This window comes from Fimicolochytrium jonesii (genome assembly GCF_025526975.1).
Source record: "Fimicolochytrium jonesii strain JEL569 chromosome Unknown EV422scaffold_1, whole genome shotgun sequence".
NCBI lineage: Eukaryota > Fungi > Chytridiomycota > Chytridiomycetes > Spizellomycetales > Powellomycetaceae > Fimicolochytrium > Fimicolochytrium jonesii.
In genome coordinates this window covers 1187816-1208992 of record NW_026515668.1, presented here as the reverse complement: position 1 = coordinate 1208992, position 21177 = coordinate 1187816, and the positions used below count along the sequence as shown (strand labels likewise).

The 21177-nt window shown below is 54.1% G+C and overlaps 1 pseudogene across 1 annotated transcript; it reads right to left on the bottom strand.

Annotated features, from left to right (window-relative positions):
- Window positions 1–18897: 18897 nt before the first annotated feature.
- Window positions 18898–18966, bottom strand: EV422DRAFT_t2 (annotated as a pseudogene). Its single transcript has one exon. The product of its transcript is annotated as a tRNA-OTHER (tRNA).
- Window positions 18967–21177: the final 2211 nt, after the last annotated feature.

The following is a 21177-nucleotide window of genomic DNA, read 5'->3' as shown; positions in this document are numbered from 1 at the left end:
GATTCGGAGGTAGCGGAGGCCGCGAAACTGAAGCGGGGGTGGAGACCCTTGTTGGCGTAGAAGGGGGTGGTCTGGGAGGCGGACTGGTGGGTGTTGTTGTAGGCGAACTCGGCGGACGACAGAAGCTGTTTCCAGTTGTCCTGTTGGTGGTTGCAAAAGCATCGGAGATACTGCTCCAGGATCTGGTTGGTGCGTTCCGTCTGGCCATCGCTCTGGGGGTGGAAGGCCGAGGAGAGGTTGGCTTTTGCCCCAAGGAGTTCGAGAAGTCGACGCCAGAACCGGGACTTAAACTGGGGTCCTTGGTCAGAGATGACGTCGTCGGGGAGGCCGTGGAGACGGATGATGTTGTGGAAGACTAGGTCGGCGGTGGATTCGGCAGATTCTGACTCGCTGCAGGCGACGAAGTGGGCCATCTTGGTGAGGCAAGAGTTGACGTTCAGGATGGAGTTGTACCCGTCCACGGGAGGCAGACCGGTGATAAAGTCCAGGGACCAAGATCCCCAAGGGCGGGCAGGGATACTGTTGGGCTGGAGTAGGCCATATGGTTTGTGTCGACTGGATTTCGCTTGGCTACAGGTATCGCAGGACTTGACGTAAGCCTTGACAAAGCGCCACTGGCTGGGCCACCAGTAGTTGCGGGAGGCGAGTTCGAGCGTCTTGGACATCCCAAAGTGGCCGGCTAGGGGTGTATCGTGCATGTCGTGGCAGACTTCAGCTCGGAGCTCGATGGTGGGGACATAGACCAGGTTATTGTGCAGCAGGATCCCATCTTCATCTGAGAACCGCCTTGATACGATCTTGGGTTTCCTCGGTTCGTTGGGCGAGGGGTATCTTGAGCTTTTCGCGAATGGTCTTAGCGAGGGGATCAGAGGCCTGGGCAGGCCTTAATCTTGTCAAGCAGCGTGGTATCCATGGGTGTGAGGTAGGCCGCGGCGAGTCGAAGGCGTTCGGGAGTCAAAATTGTGGTTGCCTGGGAGCGGAACGCTTCTTCCCCCTTTTTTAGCTCATGTTCGGAGCGTCGGGAGAGGGCATCGGCTTGGTGCTGCTGGGAACCGGGGCGATAGGTAATGACAAAGTCAAAATCCGAGAAGAATATCGACCAGCGGGCTTGGACGGCGGTTCAGGGTGCGGGTGGTCATGAAGTACTGAAGGTTTTTATGGTCGGAGTAAACGGTGATCTTGTGACGGGCGCCAATGAGATGGTGGCGCCACTGGGCGAAGGAGTCTTGGATGGCCAGAAGTTCCTTGTCGTAGATCTCGTAGTTGATCTCTTCGGCCGTGAATTTGCGAGAGTGGAAGGCCACGGGGTGGAGCTGATTGTCCTGGTCAGGTTGGAGGAGAACTGCGCCAAGAGCGAAGTCGGAGGCGTCAGTTTCGACGACGAAGGGCTTCTCTGGGTCAGGGTGAGCAAGGATGGGGGCGGTGGTGAATGCTTTCTTCAGGTTCTCGAAGGCGGTGTTTGCGGCGGGTGTCCAGGCGTACGGGATGTCTTTCCGGGTCAGGGCTGTGGGCGGGGTAGCGATCTTGGAATAACCTTGGATGAATTGGCAATAGAAGTTGGCAAAGCCGAGGAACCGCTGGACGCCTTTGACAGTCTTGGGAGGTTCCCAATCCGTGATGGCAGCGATCTTCTTGGGGTCCATCTGGATGCCTTTCTCGGAGATGATGAAGCCTAGGAACTCAACGGATTCGCGGTTGAATTCGCACTTCTCTGGTTTGGCGTACAACCCATGCTGTCGGAGGCGGGACAAGACTTCGCGGACATGTTTGGGGTGATCTTTGGGGTTCTTGGAGAATATCAGGATATCGTCAAGGTAGACGACAACAAACACATTGAGAATGTCGCAGAAGATGTCGTTCATCAGGTACTGGAACACGCCAGGAGCATTGCTGAGCCCAAAGGGCATGACGTTGTATTCGGATAGGCCGTAGCGGCAGCGGAAGGCGGTCTTCCATTCATCGCCCGGGCGCATGCGTAAGAGGTTATAAGCGCCGCGGAGGTTGATCTTGGTGAGACGGCGGGCGCCGCGCAAACGATTCATGATACCGTTGATCAGGGGCAGGGGGTAGCGGTTCTTCACTGTGATGCTGTTCAGGCCTCGATAATCGACGCAGAGGCGGAGAGAACCGTCCTTTTTCTTCACGAATAAGACTGGCGCTCCGGCAGGAGACTTTGAGGGTTTGATGAATCCTTTGGCGAGGTTTTCTTTGAGGTATTCGCAGAGTGCCTTCATTTCTGGTTCGCTGAGGCTGTAGATCGGGCCAAAAGGTGGCTGCTTGCCTTCTTCCAGATCGATTGGACAGTCGTAGGGCCGGTGCTCAGGGTGAGTGTCAGCATTCCTCCTTTCAAAAACGTCGGCGAAGTCTTGATATTCGGGGGGCAGGAAGTCTTTGATGTCTTTCTTGGGTGTCGGGGGGTTACTGGGGCTAGGCGAGGCCGGGAGATCGTGTTTGGCAGGGTTGGCGTAGGCAACAAAGACCTGGTCATGCCTTGCTGCAACCTGGAAGGCTGGGGCGGAGATGAACGAGACTCGGAGCGGCATGGGAGCCGGTTCTGGGGTGCTGGAGCGAGATACCTTGGGTACTGGAATCGACCATGTTTCGTCGACGGGGACTTCATCCTGGGGGATGCGGATCAACGGCTCGGGGGTTCTGGCGGGTGCTGGGCTAGGGGGTGCTGGAGAGTTGTCCCAATTTGCGAATTCATGGTACTGACAGTCGCAACGGAAACCGACCGAAAAGTTCTTGAAGTCAAGGTTAATGTCGTGGAGGCAGAGCCACGGGAGACCAAGGAGGATTGGAGCATGGGGTGATTTGGTGACATGGAAGACGAGTTCTTCGAAGTGGTCGTCGACCCACATGCCTACTGGTCGGGTGTGATGGGTGATTGGCCCAGCAGAGCTGGATTGACCGTCAACGAGTTCGATCGTCAGTGGACGCTGATGCGGGACTAGGGCAATGGGGTGTTTGCGGACAAAGTCTCTGTCGATGAAGCAGGACAGGGCACCGTTGTCGATCATGGCTGAGGTAGGTATTGGGGCGCGGCTGGATGATACCATGATGGTAACAGGGTAGTTGAAGGGTTCGACGGGACCCAGCGCAAGCGTGGCGCGGGGGTTAATTTCGGAGTTTTCGACATGGGCAGCGGCTAGGAGGGTGGTGTTGGCTATAACGGAGTCGGGAACCAGGGGGGTGGCCTCTTCCGTTGCAGGAGCTGCGAGGTTAGGAGGCCCGGGGCGGTGTGTGTTGTCCAGTCGCGGTGGCTTTACTGCGGCTAGACTTTGGGAAACCCCTGTTCGGTGGAGGGTGCTTTGATGTCGACGTTGGCGGCATGGGTGGTGGTCTTGTTCTTGACGGGGCAGGCCTTTGCAATGTGCCCCGCGTCACCGCAGTAAAGGCAGAGGTTGTTGGAAATGCGGCGTTGGCGTTCCTGAGGGCTCAGAGGGCCGCAGGGAAAAGTGTCCTGAAGGCTGTGATCTTGGCGTTCCACTAGGGGCGCCATCCAGGCTTGCGCAGTGCCGGTGAGGTAGGTGCCAATAATTTGGATCTTGATGATGTCGCTGGGGTAGCGGTCGGGCTGGAGAGCAAACATCAACCGGATGTTGTTCAACCACCCACGGAATTTGCTGCGGGTACCATCAAACTTCTCGGGCGAGCTGATTCTTGGCTCCAGAGCAGGGTTGGCGACTTGGGGACGGGTGTACGTATCGGCTTGAACCTGGGCGGCGATGCTCTGGGCAGCTTGTGCGTTGGCTTGGGCTTGCGCTAGGTTGGCCTGCAAGTTGGCGTTTTGGCTTTGCAAGGCAGCGATGGCTTGGCACATATCGTTCCATTGCTTGGCGGTGAAAGGTACGGCTTCGGGTTGGGACATGGCGAAAAAGGTTTGTCGGATGCAGGGCTGGACAGGTTCTGAACTTCGCAGTGTTGGAGCAGATCAAACTGTTATGATCTCGACGACGGGGGCGGAAGCGAAGTAGAGAAGACAGGGCGAGTGTGATAGGCGACAAGAGATTGTATTGGCGAAACAAGAAACAAGGACTAGAACAGGAGATGAGAAGAACTGGTGTTGATCTGCTCGGGAGGAAGGGAATGGACGAACAGAGGCCGGCTATTTATTGATAGGCAACCCAGCAGATCAAGAGAACAACAACAACAAGAGGGGACTGGGGGGCGCCAGCTATGCTCCTAGAGCGTGCGTGGCGAGCGTAGAGAGCATTGCTACAGCTGCTGGCTATGGGGAAGCAGTGGGGGGTGTGGAGAAGCCGAGGGGGGATTGGCAAAATGAGAGGAGAGAGGAGAGGTGGCGATATTGCAAGAGGATTGGCGAAATGAGAGGAGAGAGGGGGAGTGGCATTGACATTGACATTGACACTGACATTGATACTGACATTGACATTGACATTGGCGTTTGACATTTGGCGGTTGACATTGGCGGCTGTCAGTAGGTAAGCTTATGGTATGGGCGCGTCGTCCATAACAGTCGCCCCAGGCAACATCAACGGGTATTTTAGGGTTATAGGTTTGGAAACCATGTTTCGACACCCATCCCTGACGTACCATAAGTGTTGTGCATCCCGTATCGATCAGAATACGACAAAACTTGCCATTCAACTTGCCATGAACTACAAATGCACATCGTGCGATCAACGCATCGGGTTGCAATTGCAGTGCTTCAGGCCTAGTCTTCAAAACGGTTTCAGTGTTGTCTGGCCGGCACAGGCGGGCCCCCGCAGCAGACGTATTGCCACAATCAACCAGTATACCATCAGCGGACTCAGGGCGTATAGCCTCAAGTTCCTCTTCAATGGACACTATTGCACAATGAGACGAATAAACGGTGTCTTTATTAAACGTCTCTAGTGAAAACCCTTTTTCTGACCAGCGTCCCAACGCGGCTTATCCTTAACCTCGTTGGACTTCTTATCATTCTTCTTAGGACAATCTCGCGCACGATGACCCATCTTGCCACAATCGAAACACTTCATGTGCGAGAGGTCTGGGCGTGCGTAAGGTTTAGTAGCTTCTGCCTTCTTAGCTTTCCCCCCTTTCTTGCCCGCAGTACCCGCGGCAGAAGAGACATTAGCACGTTTAGGCGCATTACTACTAGAAGCAACTGCTTTGTCGTTTGCGTCGGTCCCCTTATCAGCGAGACGACGTACAGCAAACGAACTAAGCGCACGATCCATCAAACGAATCAATGGAAATGCGAGCAGAGGGTGTTGCTCCTTATAATCGACCATCGTATGTAACAACGACTGGGCGATCTCATAGCCGACGGTATTGCTTTTTTCGCAAGTAAGCCCGCAAAGAAAAAGGTTACTCAAATCGTTGGGGGTAATAACCTCCAGGTTGCGCTGTGCCTTGGCAACGATACGTTTGAACTCCATTACATACGAATCTGTTGACTCATGGAATCTGTCATTTGATGCAGAGCATTGAGCGCTTTGGTTTTCGCATTTGTAGGATAAAAGGCTAGTTTGAAAGCCGTCTCGAAATCCTCTTTCCACATATCAAGCCTGCATGAAGTATCGAACCAGGTATGAGCGTCGCCTTCAAGCGAGCCAGATGCTCTCTGCATGTAAGTCCTCAATCAGAAGACCAAAAGTGAGCATGAAGTCCGTGTGCTTCTGCAAAAATGTGTCAACAAGAGCCCTCTCGCTTTTTGCCGTTGAACCATGTACCATGGTGCCTACGCTGGTCAATATAGAATGGATCCACAGACTCATCCTGCAGCAGGCCATCAAGGTGCATCGCAGAATCGCGCTCCAACGTCGCTCGCAAGCGATCTTGTCGATCCTGATGTTCCTCGGCATGATGATCCCAAACTTCTGCTTGGGCAGCATCCGCAGCAGCATTAATTTGGGCATTGAGCTCTTCAAGGGAGATCGTCAACATAGCCATAGTGGGCGGGTGACCAGCAGGAAGTGGAGGAGGTCCACCAACCTGGATACTGTTGAGATAGCATCAAGATGCGGCACTTAGAAGGCTCTGCAAGTCTTAGGACGCGTCTTGGAAGGCTCTGAAGATGTCTGGACCATTTCCCAGACATCCCGGCGTCAGCCCTGCGTTTTCATGATGTTCTTAGAGCTCATGGCGGTCAGTAGTGCCCGTATGGAGGTGTGATCGGGTTGTAGTAGCTAGATTGGGTTTTATTGAGCTGGCAGACGTCCATGGGGCATCAGCAGGCTACACAGACTTGGCAAAACCTTACCAACCTTAACTGCGGCACTCAGAGACGCCTTGGGCGTTCTGAGGGGGTCTCAGAGGGTGCTTTGGACGCCCCAGCACATAGCTAAATCCCCAAGAAAGAAGCCCCAGATTCGTAAAAAAGGCAGACCTGTTGCCCATCCCCTCTCTTCGCGTTATCCTCTTCAATACATTACTTTCTATCGCACTACTCTAGCCAGACTACTGTCTTCTACATCACAACACTATTAGATATACCTATATCATCCAAGGTTCCAATAGGTTATGAGCCCTGAGCTTTATCATCACTAAAACCGTCTTCGCCAATCCCATTCAGAACGTTCCCAACCCCCTACGGACGCTACCTACGCCCTACTTTTGACATATCCCTCCAAAATCACCAGTTTCCGACCGAAAAACGCGCCAAAGTGCTCAATTTGACAAGATACGCACTACTTGACATCCAAAACACGTCCACACACCCGAAACAGACGACTTTAGCTCGAACACATAATGGCTGGAGACTCAGAGACTTCGAAACTTATGGTGGACAAGTTCACAGGGAAGAACTACCATCTATGGAAGTTTAGGATGATGATGATGATGATGTTGAAGGCGAAGGGACTTTGGGTGGCAGTGGAAGCTGGGAAGAAGGAGAAGGAAGGAGCTACGGCTACAGCAAGCTCGTCGCCGGGAAAGGGGGCTGAAGGGGAGGAGGAGGAGTCGATGGAGAGGAAGGACGAGAGGGCTTTGGCATACATCTGCCTCAGTCTGAACGACACGCAGCTTATGCATGTGCATACAGCTCAGACGGCTTGGGAAGCCTGGCCTAAGCTAGCTGATGTGCACGAACGAAAGGGGCTCGCCAGCAAGCTCTTCCTATGTCGAAACTTCCTTACCATCACTATGAACGAATCTGACTTGATCACAGACCACATCAACAAAGTCAGACAGCTCGCACAACAGCTGGAGGCTATCGGCGCACCAGTACCCGAAGATGTTATCATGACGACCTTGATATACAGCTTACCAAACAGCTACGAACAGGTCATCACGAGCCTCAAAGCAGGGCGGACGACTTAGACATGGAGTTCTTGACGGCCAGACTTCTGAATGAAGAAGCTAGGCACAAGGAGAACTCGAAACCAGTCAGATCGACTGGAAACGCCTTCGTTGGGGACGGGGGACACCAGCAGGAGGCTGGGGGTTCAGCCAGGTTCGCCAGGAAGAAGGGAAAGTGCCATCACTGTGGTATTGAAGGGCACTGGAAGAACGAGTGCAAGAAGCTCAAACGAGAGCTAGCTCAAGCCAACAATGCGAATCCAGCCGAACCAGACCAGGTTAGCCAGGGAACCGGGCCCCTCTTCATGGCAGCCATGAAACGCACTGAAATCAGCCCAGAGTGCTGGATTATCGATTCAGGTGCCTCCTCACACATGACACACGTCAAGGAATGGCTCCAGGACTACAAGACGCTGGAAACTGACATCCGGGTCTAGCTAGCTGACAACTGGTCAGTCCTAGCCATCGGAACAGGCTCCATCTCGATCACAACACACGGCGAGCACGCTGGCACCCTTTGAAACGTCTGGTTCGTTCCCAAACTGGAAAAGAACCTCATCTCAGTAGCCCAGCTGACTGAGGATGGAGCACAAGTCAAGTTCTCGAGTGCAGAGTGCGCAATCAAAACCAGGGACGGTGTTTTCACCTTCAGAGCTCTCAAGGAGAACGGTCTGTACACCATGACAGCCCAGGCTATCCCTGAACACGCCTACTCAGCAGGAGCACTTTGTAGCACACCCTTTCATATCTGGCATCAGAGACTCGGTCATTTGAATGCCCAAGACGTCCAGAAGCTCACCAACGGCTACCAACATGACATCAGAGTCACCGGACATCCTGATGGCCACATCTGCGAAGTCTGCACGCTCTCCAAGCAGTCCAGAGCTCCCTTGCCGAAGAAACAAGCTACCCGAGCCACAGAAGTCCTGGCACTCGTCCACACTGACCTCTGTGGTCCCATGAGGATGTCTACAATTAATGCCCTACGGCTGCCCTCGACAACTTCAACATGCTGTATGAAGCATTCTTTGGTTGCGGGCCCATCCTCCTTCATCTCAGAGTGTTTGGATGCATAGCCTATGCTATGGTTCTCAAGAAAAACTGAGGGAAGCTGGAAAACAAAGCCAAGAGGTGCCTCTTTCTCGGTTATAGCTCTTCCAGCAAAGCCTGGCCAGATGGCCAGATAGAGCGGTATCTGCCGCAGGAGTCATACTGCCATGGCTATGTTACTTCGTAGTTTTGGGGTGGTGATGATTGCTGATCTCAAGAACTCAAATGTGAGGTGAAGGCGAGTTGCATATTCTATGCAAATAGAGATGTCATACAGGGTTGGGAGGGTGGCCCTGACCGTAGATATGGAGGAATATGGAGGGTGTTGGGCACTGCAGATGACACTGAGCTTCCTGACGCATCTCCCAACGCACAACCGAACACTGATCAATGGGCAAAGGCCTCAGAGGATCTAGACAACTAGGAAGAACCTGAACACGATGAATGGGTGCAGTATGGACGCATCATATGTAACGTCAGAGGAAACGTAGACGATATTGGGCCCTCCCGAGAGGGCTGAGAGCAGTCTATTGTAGTGAAGAAAAAAGTAAGAAGCTCTTCGCAGCGGCCGCTCGACTGACAGCTTTATATATGGGCTGCCAGTGGGGCTTGCGCGGCTTCAGTGAGGCTTGGCGCCTTATGTATTGTATCACCAAGAGCTCGGGTGGCCAGCCCGGGTCTCGGATCAAGTAGAAGTAAAGAGATATAATGTGAAATACAAGTGAAGATGAGATATCCCCGACACCTCCCTCAGATCCTGAGGAGGGCGCCGAATAAATAAGAGGTGAACTACGAGCGATATGTGAAGAAAGGGAGAGCTCATGTTCATTTTAAAGTGTTGACGCACTTGTTCATTTTATAGTGTTGACGCACTGCGTGATGTGTGTGTGTTTGAGGCAAAGGCGTCCCTAAGCCGACGTCGTGTGTGATGTGTGTGTGTAAGGTCGGTTCTTGCGTCGCCGCACGTGATGTGATATGAGATGCTTTATGCTGTTCATCTCCGTATCCACAAAGATTGTGGGTGAGCTTTTCGCCATTGTTTGTAGGCAGGCGTGTAGCGAAGTGGGGATTCGGGTTCCCAAGGAGGATCAGGATAACCAAGCCATTTGACTAGAAGATTTCGTACGGCGCGTCGCTCGTCGATAATGTCTTCTACAACCCATTCAGGTTGTCCGTGTTCTTCGATTGGTGAAGGAGGTTGTGGAACTGCACGTTGCGGATATTGCTCTTCGCGATGTGGTCGTAAAATATCGACGTGAAAGACGGGCCAGATGCCGCTGATCTTCGATGGTGATAAATCGAGTTTGTAGGTGTCAGGATGTGCTCCCTGCGCGATGATTTTGAATGGTCCGATCCACGTAGCTGAGTATCGAAGTCCCGTTTGTGCGTCTACTTCTGGGTTGATTCCTTGTCGATTCAGATCGACGAGGTCGCCAATTTTGTATGCGATTGGCGTTCGACCTTTGTCGTGTTGACGTGCGAATTGATCTTGCGACCTCTGAAGGTTTTCGTGTACGATACGGGCGATGCCTTCCTGCCTTTTCTTGAAGAGTTCAATTTCGTTTCGATCTACAGCTTGAAGTTTGGGTTCTTGTCCTTCAAGTGTTGGATTCCAACCCGGGAGGATTGGAGAGCGTCCGACATCCACTTCGAATGGCGATAAACCTTCATAGTCCTCCCTCGGAGCGGTATTGTATGCGAATTGGATTAAAGGCAATAGTTTCTACCAATTGCTTTTGTCATAGTTGAGGTATTGCTTCCAAATCCTTTTCAGGGTTTGGATGGCTTGCTCTACTTTGCCGTCAGTTTGCTGATGACGAGCCGTAGCGAATTCGTGTTTTACACCGAGGAGAATATCAAATGCGAGGAAGAAGTCAGAAAGTGCGCGAGGTTTGCGATCCGTAACGAAGACTTTTGGCGTACCGACATGTTTCCAAACATGATCTAGAAAGACTTGGGCTAGTTCGCGTCCAGTGATTGTCTTCTTGATCGGTGTCAGAATCACATGTCCGGAAGGGTAATCAACGCAGACGAGACAAGAGTTTGTTTCATCTAGTTCAAAAATATCAAATCCGATCGTGTGCCATCTTCCAAAAGGTATAGGAAGAGGTCGAAGAAATCCGTATCGACAATGACCAGGTTTGAATTGTCGACAGGATTTGCAAGTTCCAACGTATTTGATGACGTCAGAGCGTACGGTAGGCCAGTAATAATCCGTAAGAATTCTCGCAAGAGTCTTCTTAACACCGAGATGTCCTCCGGTGGCGTGTTCGTCATGGAATTTCCGCAAAATCTTCGGGCGAATGTCTTCAGGAACGTATAGACGTCCTTCGTGTCGTAATAATCCATTTTCGAACGTATAACGGAGTTCTTTCGAAGTTTTCTCGTGTTGAGGCTTTCGAGAAATTTCATCGAGATAATCCGAATATGGATCTTCGCGTAACGCTTTTTTCCATTCTTCTTCTGAGCAGGTAGGTGAGCTTTGTGGATGGTCTGTCGTAGCATTGGAGGAAGGTTCGTTGACAAGCATGTTGCTGATCTGCGTATGCATGTCGAGGCGTCGTTGACAATCTTCACTCCGAGGCGCATGGACTGGATTGCGGGAGAGGATGTTGGCGATATGATTCCATCGTCCAGGTAAATACTGGATGTTGAAATCATACTCTTGTAGCTTCTCCACCCAATTGGCTTGTCTTGTGCTCAAATGGGGTTGCGTTTGGATGAATTCGAGTCCCTTGTGATCGCTAAACCATCGGAAGTAACGACCGATGAGATATGGTCGATTAGCGACCAACATCTTAACAAGAGCTAAAAGCTCCTCTTCGTGCGTAGGATATCAAGTTTCTGCGTCCTTCATCTTTGTAGAGAAGAAGACCACAGGCCGGAGCCGAGGTAACTTCTTCCATTGTCCGACGAGAGTAGGCAGATTCGTAGGGATTGTTTCATCCCCAGAAGGTTGTCCAATCCAGCCAGCGATAGCGTAGCCTGATGAGTCGGTATAGATGTAAATCGGCTTGGTTTCATCAATTGTTGCGAGCGTAGGCGCATTGATCAACGCTTCTTTTTACTTTTGAAATGCCTCTTGCTGCTCAGGACCCCATTGAAATTTGACTTTTGAAGATCGAATGCTTGATAGGGGCAGAGCAATGTCCGAATAACCTTGTACGAAATCGAGGAAGTCGTTCGTGAACCCGAGGAAGCTTTGAACTCCTTTTATTGACTTTGGAGTAGCCCAATCCTTGATAGCTTGGATTTTCGAGGGCGCGATGCGAACACCATGTCTTCCGACAATATGTCCACACCATTCGAGTTCTTCTTTAGCCCATACGCACTTTGAAGGCTTCATGAAAAGGGCGTGTTCTTCAAGTTTCTTCAGAATATGAACGATGTGTTCCCGATGTTTGGCTAAGGTCTTCGAGAAAATGAAAATGTCGTCCAGGTAGGTAGCAAGGAATTCGTCGTAATCTTTATGAAAGATCTCATTCATAAGACGTTGAAATGCAGCAGGTGCGTTGGTAAGCCTGAACGGCATGACCAAATACTCGAAACGTCCGAAGCGAGTTCGTATTGCCGTTTTTTCTCTATCTTGTTTTCGTATAAGAAGACGATGGTATGCTTCTCGAATATCGATAAGCGTAAACCATTTACAACCTTAAGTCCCATCCCTCATCTCACGAATGTTGGGTAAAGGAGTGCGATCTTTCTTGATGACGGCGTTGAGACCTCGGTAGTCCCAACAGATGCGTAATCCGCCATCTTTCTTTTTCGCAAAGACGGCACTAGCTCCCCAGGGACTTGAGGAGTGTTGTATCCATCCTTTTTCGAGCATCGAGGTGATTTGTTTCTTAAGTTCAGCGAGTTCTTCTTTGTTCATGTGCCGAAGAGGTTGCCAAACGGGTTCAGCGCCTTCAGTGAGTTCGATCTTGAAATTATCTTCTCCGCGATCAGGGGGTAGATCTTCCGGTTCCTTGAAAAGCGTATTGACGTATTAATTTAGGATATTCTTGAGATGTCCTGGATTTCCTTTAAACTCTTGAGGAGCGTCTGGTATTTTGTTAAGAGCGAGGCAACAGACCGTGTCTTTTTCAAGCTTGTTCCGTTGCCAAGCCTTATTGAATCGCTTGGAAGTCATTTCTATGACTTGAGGATTGCGAAAAGCATAAGCTGGAGCGAATCGAGATACATAATGAGGTGCGGCTTGTAGAGGACGCGTATCCACAGGTTTAATGATCCGAACAGGTCGAACGGGTCTTTTGCCATAGACCGGATCTGGTTGAACATCAAAGTAAGGGTTGTTGTGTTTTGGGATGTATTCGACGTCTTCCCAATTTCTTGAAGTTCTTTCGCACTTGATGGTGACAGACTGCGGTGCGTTTGGTATAGGGCCGTAATTGGTCCAGCGAAGGATAGGTAAGGTACTCATCGAGAATTGTTCAGCGTAATTAAAGAAACGCCAGAAAGGCTGTAATAATGCTAGGTCCATGGCCAGAGGCTAGCTCTGTCCCCGCTCGATGTATTGAAAGAATTCTAGAGGTTCTACCTCCTGGGGCGCCGCCCGAAGACTTTTGTTCCCTCGGAAGTCACCCCAGAGCGTAGGACTCCAATATAATCTATGCTACACGTGATCTCATGCCCTACGCGCTTCCCCGCACTAAGGTGACACCTGCAGCACCTCATTACACCCCCCTTAGAGCCAAGTGTCACTCCGACACCGACCACACCTGTCAGTCGCTCCCCGCTGTTACTTGATGTGGAGCTGACACAGGTGTCGGCCATGAGGAGTGCGCATGGCTCTACTGGAGCGGCTGGCGTCACCGGTGGTCACCATGATGGCAATCAGATCCACGCCGATATGAGGTAGATATGATTTGGCCACAGCTGGTCGTGGGGCGCTATGGTCCTTGTCCCTGTGGCATATAAAAGGAAGGCAGTAGTCCCCTCGGCACCTTCACGCCACTCCTCGGACTTACATTTCTTGCTCCCCATCTCGTAACCTCTCACCGTCGCCGTTCCCCTCTTTACCATGGCCAGCGTAGCTCCCCCTGCCAAGCCTACCGCCGCCGGCCCGTCATCGGGCAAGAAGAAAGTAGGCGAGGGCCCCACCAAAGGGGACAGCCTAAAGAAGGCTCTCAAGCGACAGCGAGTGGTGAGTCCACGGAGGTTGCCCGATTGACTGAACTTACGTGGTTTGACCAATTCTTATCTCAGGACACCCCCGAGGTGCACTCAGACAGTACCCCGTTGTTGGAACTGCGACACGTATCGCCTTCGCAAGATGTTCCTCTCGGCGTGCCAGCACGTTATATGCCGGCCTTGCATCCTCCCGCTCTGTGATGACACCGTAAGGAACCCCATGTTATGGTTGGCTCCCATGAGGTGACTGACCGCTCACGTCTCTTTCCAACAGACCGACATGCCCGTCAGTGAGTTTACGTGCGGCTACGTTGACGGTTTTGGGGAGGAGTGTGACGCGCCGCTCGTTTGCCGGGCGCTACCCTGCACCTGTGTGTGGCCCGACTTGGATGGCCCAGGACGTGCGGGTCTTCCCCTGCGACCACATCCAGTGTATGGGGCATGTCCGCGCGTAAGTACAACAGTCGTGAATTTTCGACAGGTCCCGCCGTTGACGTGACGCGTTCCCTGTAGCCAGATGAACGTCAAGCAGTTCGTCCCGTTGCGTTGTGGCATGGGGACCGCCTGCCACGGTACACGTTGCCAATGGTCTTTCGCCAAACAGGCTGGTATTTAGCCTGGCGTTGTCGTTCTTCTTTCTTGTATATATTTTGTTGAAGTTGATTTCTTTGGAGCGTTTCCCTTTGGTACTTCACCGATCGTTCTGAGCCCTGGTGCCTCGCACCCGCTTGCATAGGCCCTGGTACCTCGTACCCGCCCGCATCTTAGGCCTTGGTATTGCATACCCGCCTGCATGAGCCCTGGCACCTCGCTTGCCCGCTCGCATAGGCCCTGGTACCTCGTACCCGCCCGCGTCTTAGGCCTTGGCATTGCATACCCGCCTGCATGAGCCCTGACACCTCGCTTGCCCACTCGCATAGGCCCTGGTACCTCGTACCCGCCAGCATCTTAGGTCTTGGTACTACGTACCCGCCCGCATCATAGGCCTTGGTACTAGTACCCGCCCGCATGGGTCTGTAATGGTAATGATCATTTCGGACAGTGGAAACTCCGTTTTGATGTATGTACAAGTTTCAGATACGTTTACGGCGATGAGAGACTGCCGCTCTCTCCTTCGCCTTTGTCTCCCGAGTCTCCTGGCGCTTGGCGGCTTGCTTTCGGCCATATTGCTTGTGGGCCGAGGTGTCACTGACGTGACGGAGTGGCTCCCTGGTGTTCTGGGACACGTCGTAGCCGGCCCATTTGACCAGGAACATCTCGGTGTTGCGTACCCACTGGGAATCGAGGATGTCTTCAACTCGGGGTTCGAGTTCGCGGTTGACTTCCTCCGGGGGGGGGGGGGGGGGGGGTGGCGCATCCACTTTTCGGTATGGGCCGTTCTCCGGAGGGTTGTACCTGCGTAGGATGTTGACGTGGAACACCGGGTGTAGTCCACTGAACTCGTGGGGGAGCTCCAGCTCGTAGGTGTCCGGGTGGGGCCCTTTTCTGCTGACGGTGAAGGGCCTGGTCCACAGCGCGGACAGCTTCTTGTTTCGGGCCGAGATAGTCTTGATCTGGATCCCTTTGCGGTTCAGCAGGGCCTGGTCGTCTACTACAAACGCATCCGTATTCTTGTTCCTGTTGTAGTATCTTGTCTGCCTGTCCTGGGCCTCTTGGAGTCTGTGCTGAACGATGCGGCTCACCTCTGTCAGTTGCTGCATGCGCTCCTCAATGCATTTTTGATCGGCCTGTTTCAGTTGCTCTGTTGGGTCGCTGGTACCCCATTGGTCTGGTACCTTCGGGATGTACCCGATGTCGATAACGTACGGGGACATGCCTGTGGAGGTCTGGGGCGTCCTGTTGTAGTTGTGCTCAAGGAGGGGAAGCATCGCGCGCCAGTTCGAGCCGGTGTAGTTCAGGTAGGGGACCACCATCTTCTTGATTGTCTTGATGACGTTCTCCGTCTTGCCGTCGGTCTCTTGGTGTCGTGTCGATGAGAGTTCCTGCTCTACGCCGGCGCACTTCAGGAGGTGCTTCCAAAAGGCGCCGGTCCATGTGGTGTCCCAATCGCTGATGATCGTGTGGGGCATGCCCGTGATGCGGAAGGCCTGGTCGAAGAACAGCTGGGCGAGTTCCTTTGCCGTCGCCTTGGCGTGGGTCTCAAGGAAGATTACGCGGCTGGATAAGTAGTCCACCAGGATGAGGACGGCTCCCTTGTCCATGACGGACTCGTCTCCCGCTTCTCCCCCCTTAGAGTTTGTTGTGGGGAAGTAGATGTCCAGGCCGATGCGATGCCAGCGCTTGTCGGGGACCGGAATGCTGCGTAGGAGCCCGAAGTTGGAAGCCTGCTTGTTGCATTGGCAGTCGGGACAAGTCCGGACGTACTGGTGGACCTCGCGCTCGAGGCGGGGCCAGTAGTAGAGCGCGAGGAGTTTGGCGACGGTGCGCTGGAAACCCGAGTGGCCGCCGTTGGCCAGGGAGTCATGATAGAACCTGAGGAGGGGGCCCCAAAGACCCTCGGGGACGTAGCGGCGGTCATGGTACAAAAGGAAGCCGCGGTCGTCGCGCGTGAGACGGCGGGCAAAGGGTAGAGGGGTCATCGGGGTTCGTCGCGGTGGTCTGCAGGTGGGCGAGGGTGTCCTTGCAGAACTTGTCATCGTCGAGCGCAGTGAGCCACTCGGCGTTGGAAGGGAGGCGGCCGGTGATGTCCGGTATAAGTGTCCCCCTGACAATGGAGAACACTTTGACCTTCATCTGACAGCTGGCGCACTTCGGGGCGTACGGCCGTGTGCGGTTAAGTATGTTGGCAATGTGATTGAACTCGCCGGGGAGGTATTCGATAGTGAAGTCGTAGTCCTGAAGGAACTCCACCCCATCCGGCCTGGCGCCGTGCGAGATGAGGCTGATTCTGGAGGTATATGAGGGATTCGTGGTCGACGAATGCACGGAGATGGCGACCGATGAGGTCATGGCGGTTAGCGCGGATCACTTTGACCAACGCAAGGAGCTCCTGTTCGTGCACGGGGTATCGGGTTTCGGCCGGAGCCATTTTGCGTGAGTAATATGAGATGACGCGGGGGCGCTGAAGGGTATTGAGGCCCTTTTTTGTGGTGGGCAGTGGGTTGGGCATGGCAAAGTTGCCGTCCGTGCCCTGACCGATCCAGCACCCTACGGCGAAGCCCGATGCGTCGGAGAAGACGTAGGGGAACTTATCGGGGTCGAAGAACGCCAGGCAAGTGGCATCGGCAATGCGCGCCTTGATGGTGTCGAAGGCTGCTTGTTCCTCGGCGCCCCACTGCCACGGGCGGGTGCCGGATTGAAGGTTGGTCAGCGGGAGGGCTGTGTCAGCATAATGCGGAATGTATTCCTTGACATAGTTGACTAGCCCCATGAAGGAGAGGAGCTCAAGGGCGCTGGTGGGTTTGGGTCGAGCGCCGACAGCCTTGACCTTGGACGTGGCGATGGAAAGGCCGTCCTTACCGACCATGGGCCCGCAGAACTCGACCTGGTCCACTGCCCACTGACATTTGGACGGTTTCACGTGAAGGCGGTGTGCCGAGAGGGTGATGAGCACTTTGGTGACATGCCCGATGTGTGAGTCCATGTCGGGGCTGAAAATAAGGATGTCATCAAGGTAAGCGATGAGGTATGAATCGTACTTGTCACCCAGGAGTTTGTTCGTGAGGCATATCGCGGGCGCGTTCATCACCCTGAAGGGTAATACGTTGTACTGGAAGTGGCCGAAGCGCGTCCGGAAGGCAGTCTTCTCACGGTCTTCCTCCCGAATGAGGATACAGTGGTAGGCATCGCGGATGTCGATAGCGGTGAAGACCTTCATGCCGACGAGGCGGTCCGGAAGCTCGTTGAGGTTCGGGAGGGGCGTGGCGTCCTTATGGGTCATCTTGTTGAGGGCCCGGTAGTCGATGCAGCAGCGGAGGCCACCATCCTTCTTTGGGGCAAACAGTACGGGTGCCCCCCAGGGGCTCTTAACGTGGGAGATCCACCTGCGGGTTGATAGGCGCTCAAGTTGCTGCCGTAGCTTGTTGAGTTCATCTAGGGCCAAGTGGCGGAGTGGGAGCATGACAGGCTTGGAGCCGGGCTTCAGATTGATGCTGGAGTTGTCGTCGCCGCGGTCCGGCGGGAGGCCGGTCTGTTCGGTGAAGAGGGTATCTGTAAACTGTTCCAACGTGGGGCGAAGAGAGTGGTCGGCGGCGACCGACGCGAGTGGATCCTCCAGGGTGGTATCCGGAGTGGCCGTTGCCCTTTGGTCCGCAAGGACTGCACGTTTCTCTGCCTTGACCGTGCGAACAAAGTTAGCCTCGGCTTCGGCGACGTCCGCGAGGGCGTCGTCTGTGGCCAGTTCCACCTCCGTGTCCGTGCGTGAGACCCATGCGGTATAGACCTCGGTGGTCTTATCCCTCTTGATCGCTGGCTTGAATTGTTTGACCATGAGGAATCCCTCCTCATTTAAGGCTGCGCGCCTTGGGTAGAAACGGCGGGCGTGAGGCCCCGTATGAGGTTGGAGTAACCGGGCCGCGCAAGCGCTGGGTTGTTGCCATTGGCGGGTGATAGGTTTAGCTCGGAAAGTTAGTACGGTTGCGACAGCCTCGAATTGAAGCGCTGGGAACCCATTGTTGTGCCATAAGCGCATGAGGTCAAGGTGTCAAGGGAATCGTCCCGATCGCTCGGAACGCCCTGGAGAGGTGGTACAGTCACAGAAAGAAGAGAAAAATGTTTGGGGAAAGTAGGAATCGAACCCACGCCACCTGGGTGAGAGCCAGGTGTCTCAACTACTAAGCCAAAATGTGTATGTTCCCGTTACACCTCCCCTTGACTGTACCAGCCTCTCGGATATATGTACCAGTGTATCGGTATTATGGACCAGTGGATCGGTCTTATTTTGGTTGGAGTACCTGCCCGGGTCTCTGGTCTGCTGTGGAGTACCAGCCCGTGTCTCTGGTCCGCTGTGGGGTACCTAGAACCGGGTCGTTGGTATCGCTGTATATGTATGGTGCCAAGAAGGACTTCTGGTCTACCATGTCTAGGGAATCGTCCCGATCGCTCGGAACGCCCTGGAGAGATGGTACAGTCACAGAAAGAAGAGAAAAATGTTTGGGGACGGTAGGAATCGAACCCACGCCACCTGGGTGAGAGCCAGGTGTCTTAATCACTAAGCAAAAATGTGTATGTTCCCGTTACACCTCCTTTTGACTGTACCAGCCTCTCGGATATATGTACCAGTGTATCGGCATTATGGACCAGTGGATCGGTCTCTTTTTAGTTGGAGTACCAGCCCGGGTCTCTGATCTGCTGTGGAGTACCAGCCCGGGTCTCTGGTCCCCTGTGGGGTACCTAGGACCGGGTCGTTGGTATTACAGTATATGTATGGTGCCGCAAAAGACTTGTGGTCTACCATGTCTAGGGAATCGTCCCGATCGCTCGGAACGCCCTGGAGAGGTGGTACAGTCACAGAAAGAAGAGAAAATGTTTGGGGAAGGTAGGAATCGAACCCACACCACCTGGGTGAGAGCCAGGTGTCTTAACCACTAAGCCAAAATGTGTATGTTCCCGTTACATCAAGGTCCAGGATGTAGGGTAGCCCTAGGATAACATCCGCGTGGATCGGGGCCGCGACGAACGGGACCCAAGGGGTCTTATGAGGTATTCGTTCCTCCGTGAAGACGGAGAGGTCGGCACAAATCATCCGCGTGGCGCCGTATGCCCCGGCTTTGTCACCCCATCGCACCTCAAGGGGCGTGGGACAGTCGTACGTGTTAAGATCATGGCGTTGGGCAAATGAGTCGCTGATGAGCATGGTATTGCAACCAGTGTCTATGAGGATGCGGCAGAAGATGCCGCCGACACGTCCATGGACCATGAACGTGTGCTTGTTGATGACAGGCCCGGGGCGGTATTCCGGAATGGTGTCCTGCAGTCGGGGACCGGTAGGTCCCTCGGGTTGTCTGGACGCTGAAGCGCTGCAGGCGGTCAGGCCCTGGGGAGAAAATCCTGACTGTTGACGGAGTATGCGGGGCTCGGGGGCTCCTCCGCGGCCGAGTGCAACTCGTCGTTGTCATCATCGACCGCCTCGGAGGGCGCCGCCGAGATCTTGAGTCGGTTCGGGTTCTTAGGGCACGCTCGGGCGTAGTCGTCCTTGCTGCCGCAAGTGTGACATTCGCCTCGCTAAGTTTTCCTCTCCTTCCCAAGGGGTACTCAGTTGGAGTCGAAGGTGCGGGGCGTATCGCGCTTATCGCGAGCCTGGGCCGGAGTGGGCGTAGCGGGTTGGACCCGTTTGCCGTCTTCTGAAATGAGGGCAATCCCATCAGCATAACCCCTGAAGCGGAAGGCCCTCTGGGCGGCTTCCTGAAGGGTCTTGATGGGGATGTCTTCGTCCTCATTGCCCTGTTGCAGGATGAACTGGTAACACTGCTCACGGATGCGACATCCGACCTGGTGGAAGGTCAGCCCGTTCAGGAAGTACTCACGTTCCTGTTGCGGCGTGAGATGTTCCTTTTTGGGGAGGATAGCGATCTGTGTAGTCAGTGCGTTGAAGGCCGAAACGTGGTCGGACATGCTGTCTTTGAACTTCAGGGCGGCCAGTTTTGCCTCGACCGAATTACGGAGGTTGGCGGGGTAGAACCTGCGCCTGAGTGCCTTCAGGAACCGTTCCCGGGTGGCGGGAGGCTCTCCGGAGCGAGCCTCGAGCTTCCACCACTCAGTGGCGTCTCCCGACAAGTGGGCTACGAAGTGTTTCACGTCCCCGTCCTCCGTTCTGAATTCGGTGGCTTCCAGATAGCGGAGGTGGGCATCAACGAACTCGTCCAGTTTGGCGACCCTGTCTTCACCGTTAGCCTTACCGTCAAACTTGGACAGCATCTTAGCCAAGGTGGTTAGGAACACCTTCTCGGCGGCCGCCTTGCGCTTACGCTCTTCGCTAGCCGCCAAATGGTCCTCGCGGCTAACTCGTACTCCAGCGAAGGGGCTGTCATCTGGGCGGTCCCTCTCCAGGCACTCGAATTGCTGCTGGAGTTGGGCGTTGGTGTTGGCCAGCTGGGCTAGGATTTGGAGGATTGTTGCCTGTCCGTTCTCTTGTCGGGCTGGGGTACGGCTCCTGCGCCGCATGGGGGAGCGGCTTCGGGTCCTCGCCGGGGAGCGGCTGCGGTAGCGGCTTGCTGAGCGGCTCCTTTGACGGGGTGGGGAGATGCTCTGCGACCTCGTCGTCCGCGCCTGTATTGCTCTGGCGTCCGGTTCCGGCGTCGGGGGTCCGGGCTTCTACGTCAACAAGGTGAGCATGAGCGGGAGTGCCTCCTTCCAGGTGGCGACCACGGGGGTGATCCCCTGCACCTGTGCAAGGGGCGTTTACGCTCTGCGGGGCGGTTGCCTTGGCGTTGGTCGCCATCGAGCCGTTGCGCCCTTCGATGCCGGTGTTCAAATGGGTCAAGCTCTAAGCGGTCATTGTTAACTATCGCATAGCTGACGGCGGTATTAGCACCCGCCTGAGAGTTGCTCATCGTAGGTTGCCGGAGAGATCTTGAAGGGTGGTACTACCATGTAATAATGCTAGGTCCGTTGCCAGAGGCTAGCTCTGTCCCCGCTCAATGTATTGAAAGAATTCTAGAGTTTCTACCTCCCGGGGCGCTGCCCGAAGGCTTTTCTTTCCTTGGGAGTCACCCCAGAGCGTAGGACTTCAATATAATCTATGCTACAGGTGATCTCTTGCCCTACGCGCTTCCCCGCACTAAGGTTACACCTGCCGCACCTCATTAC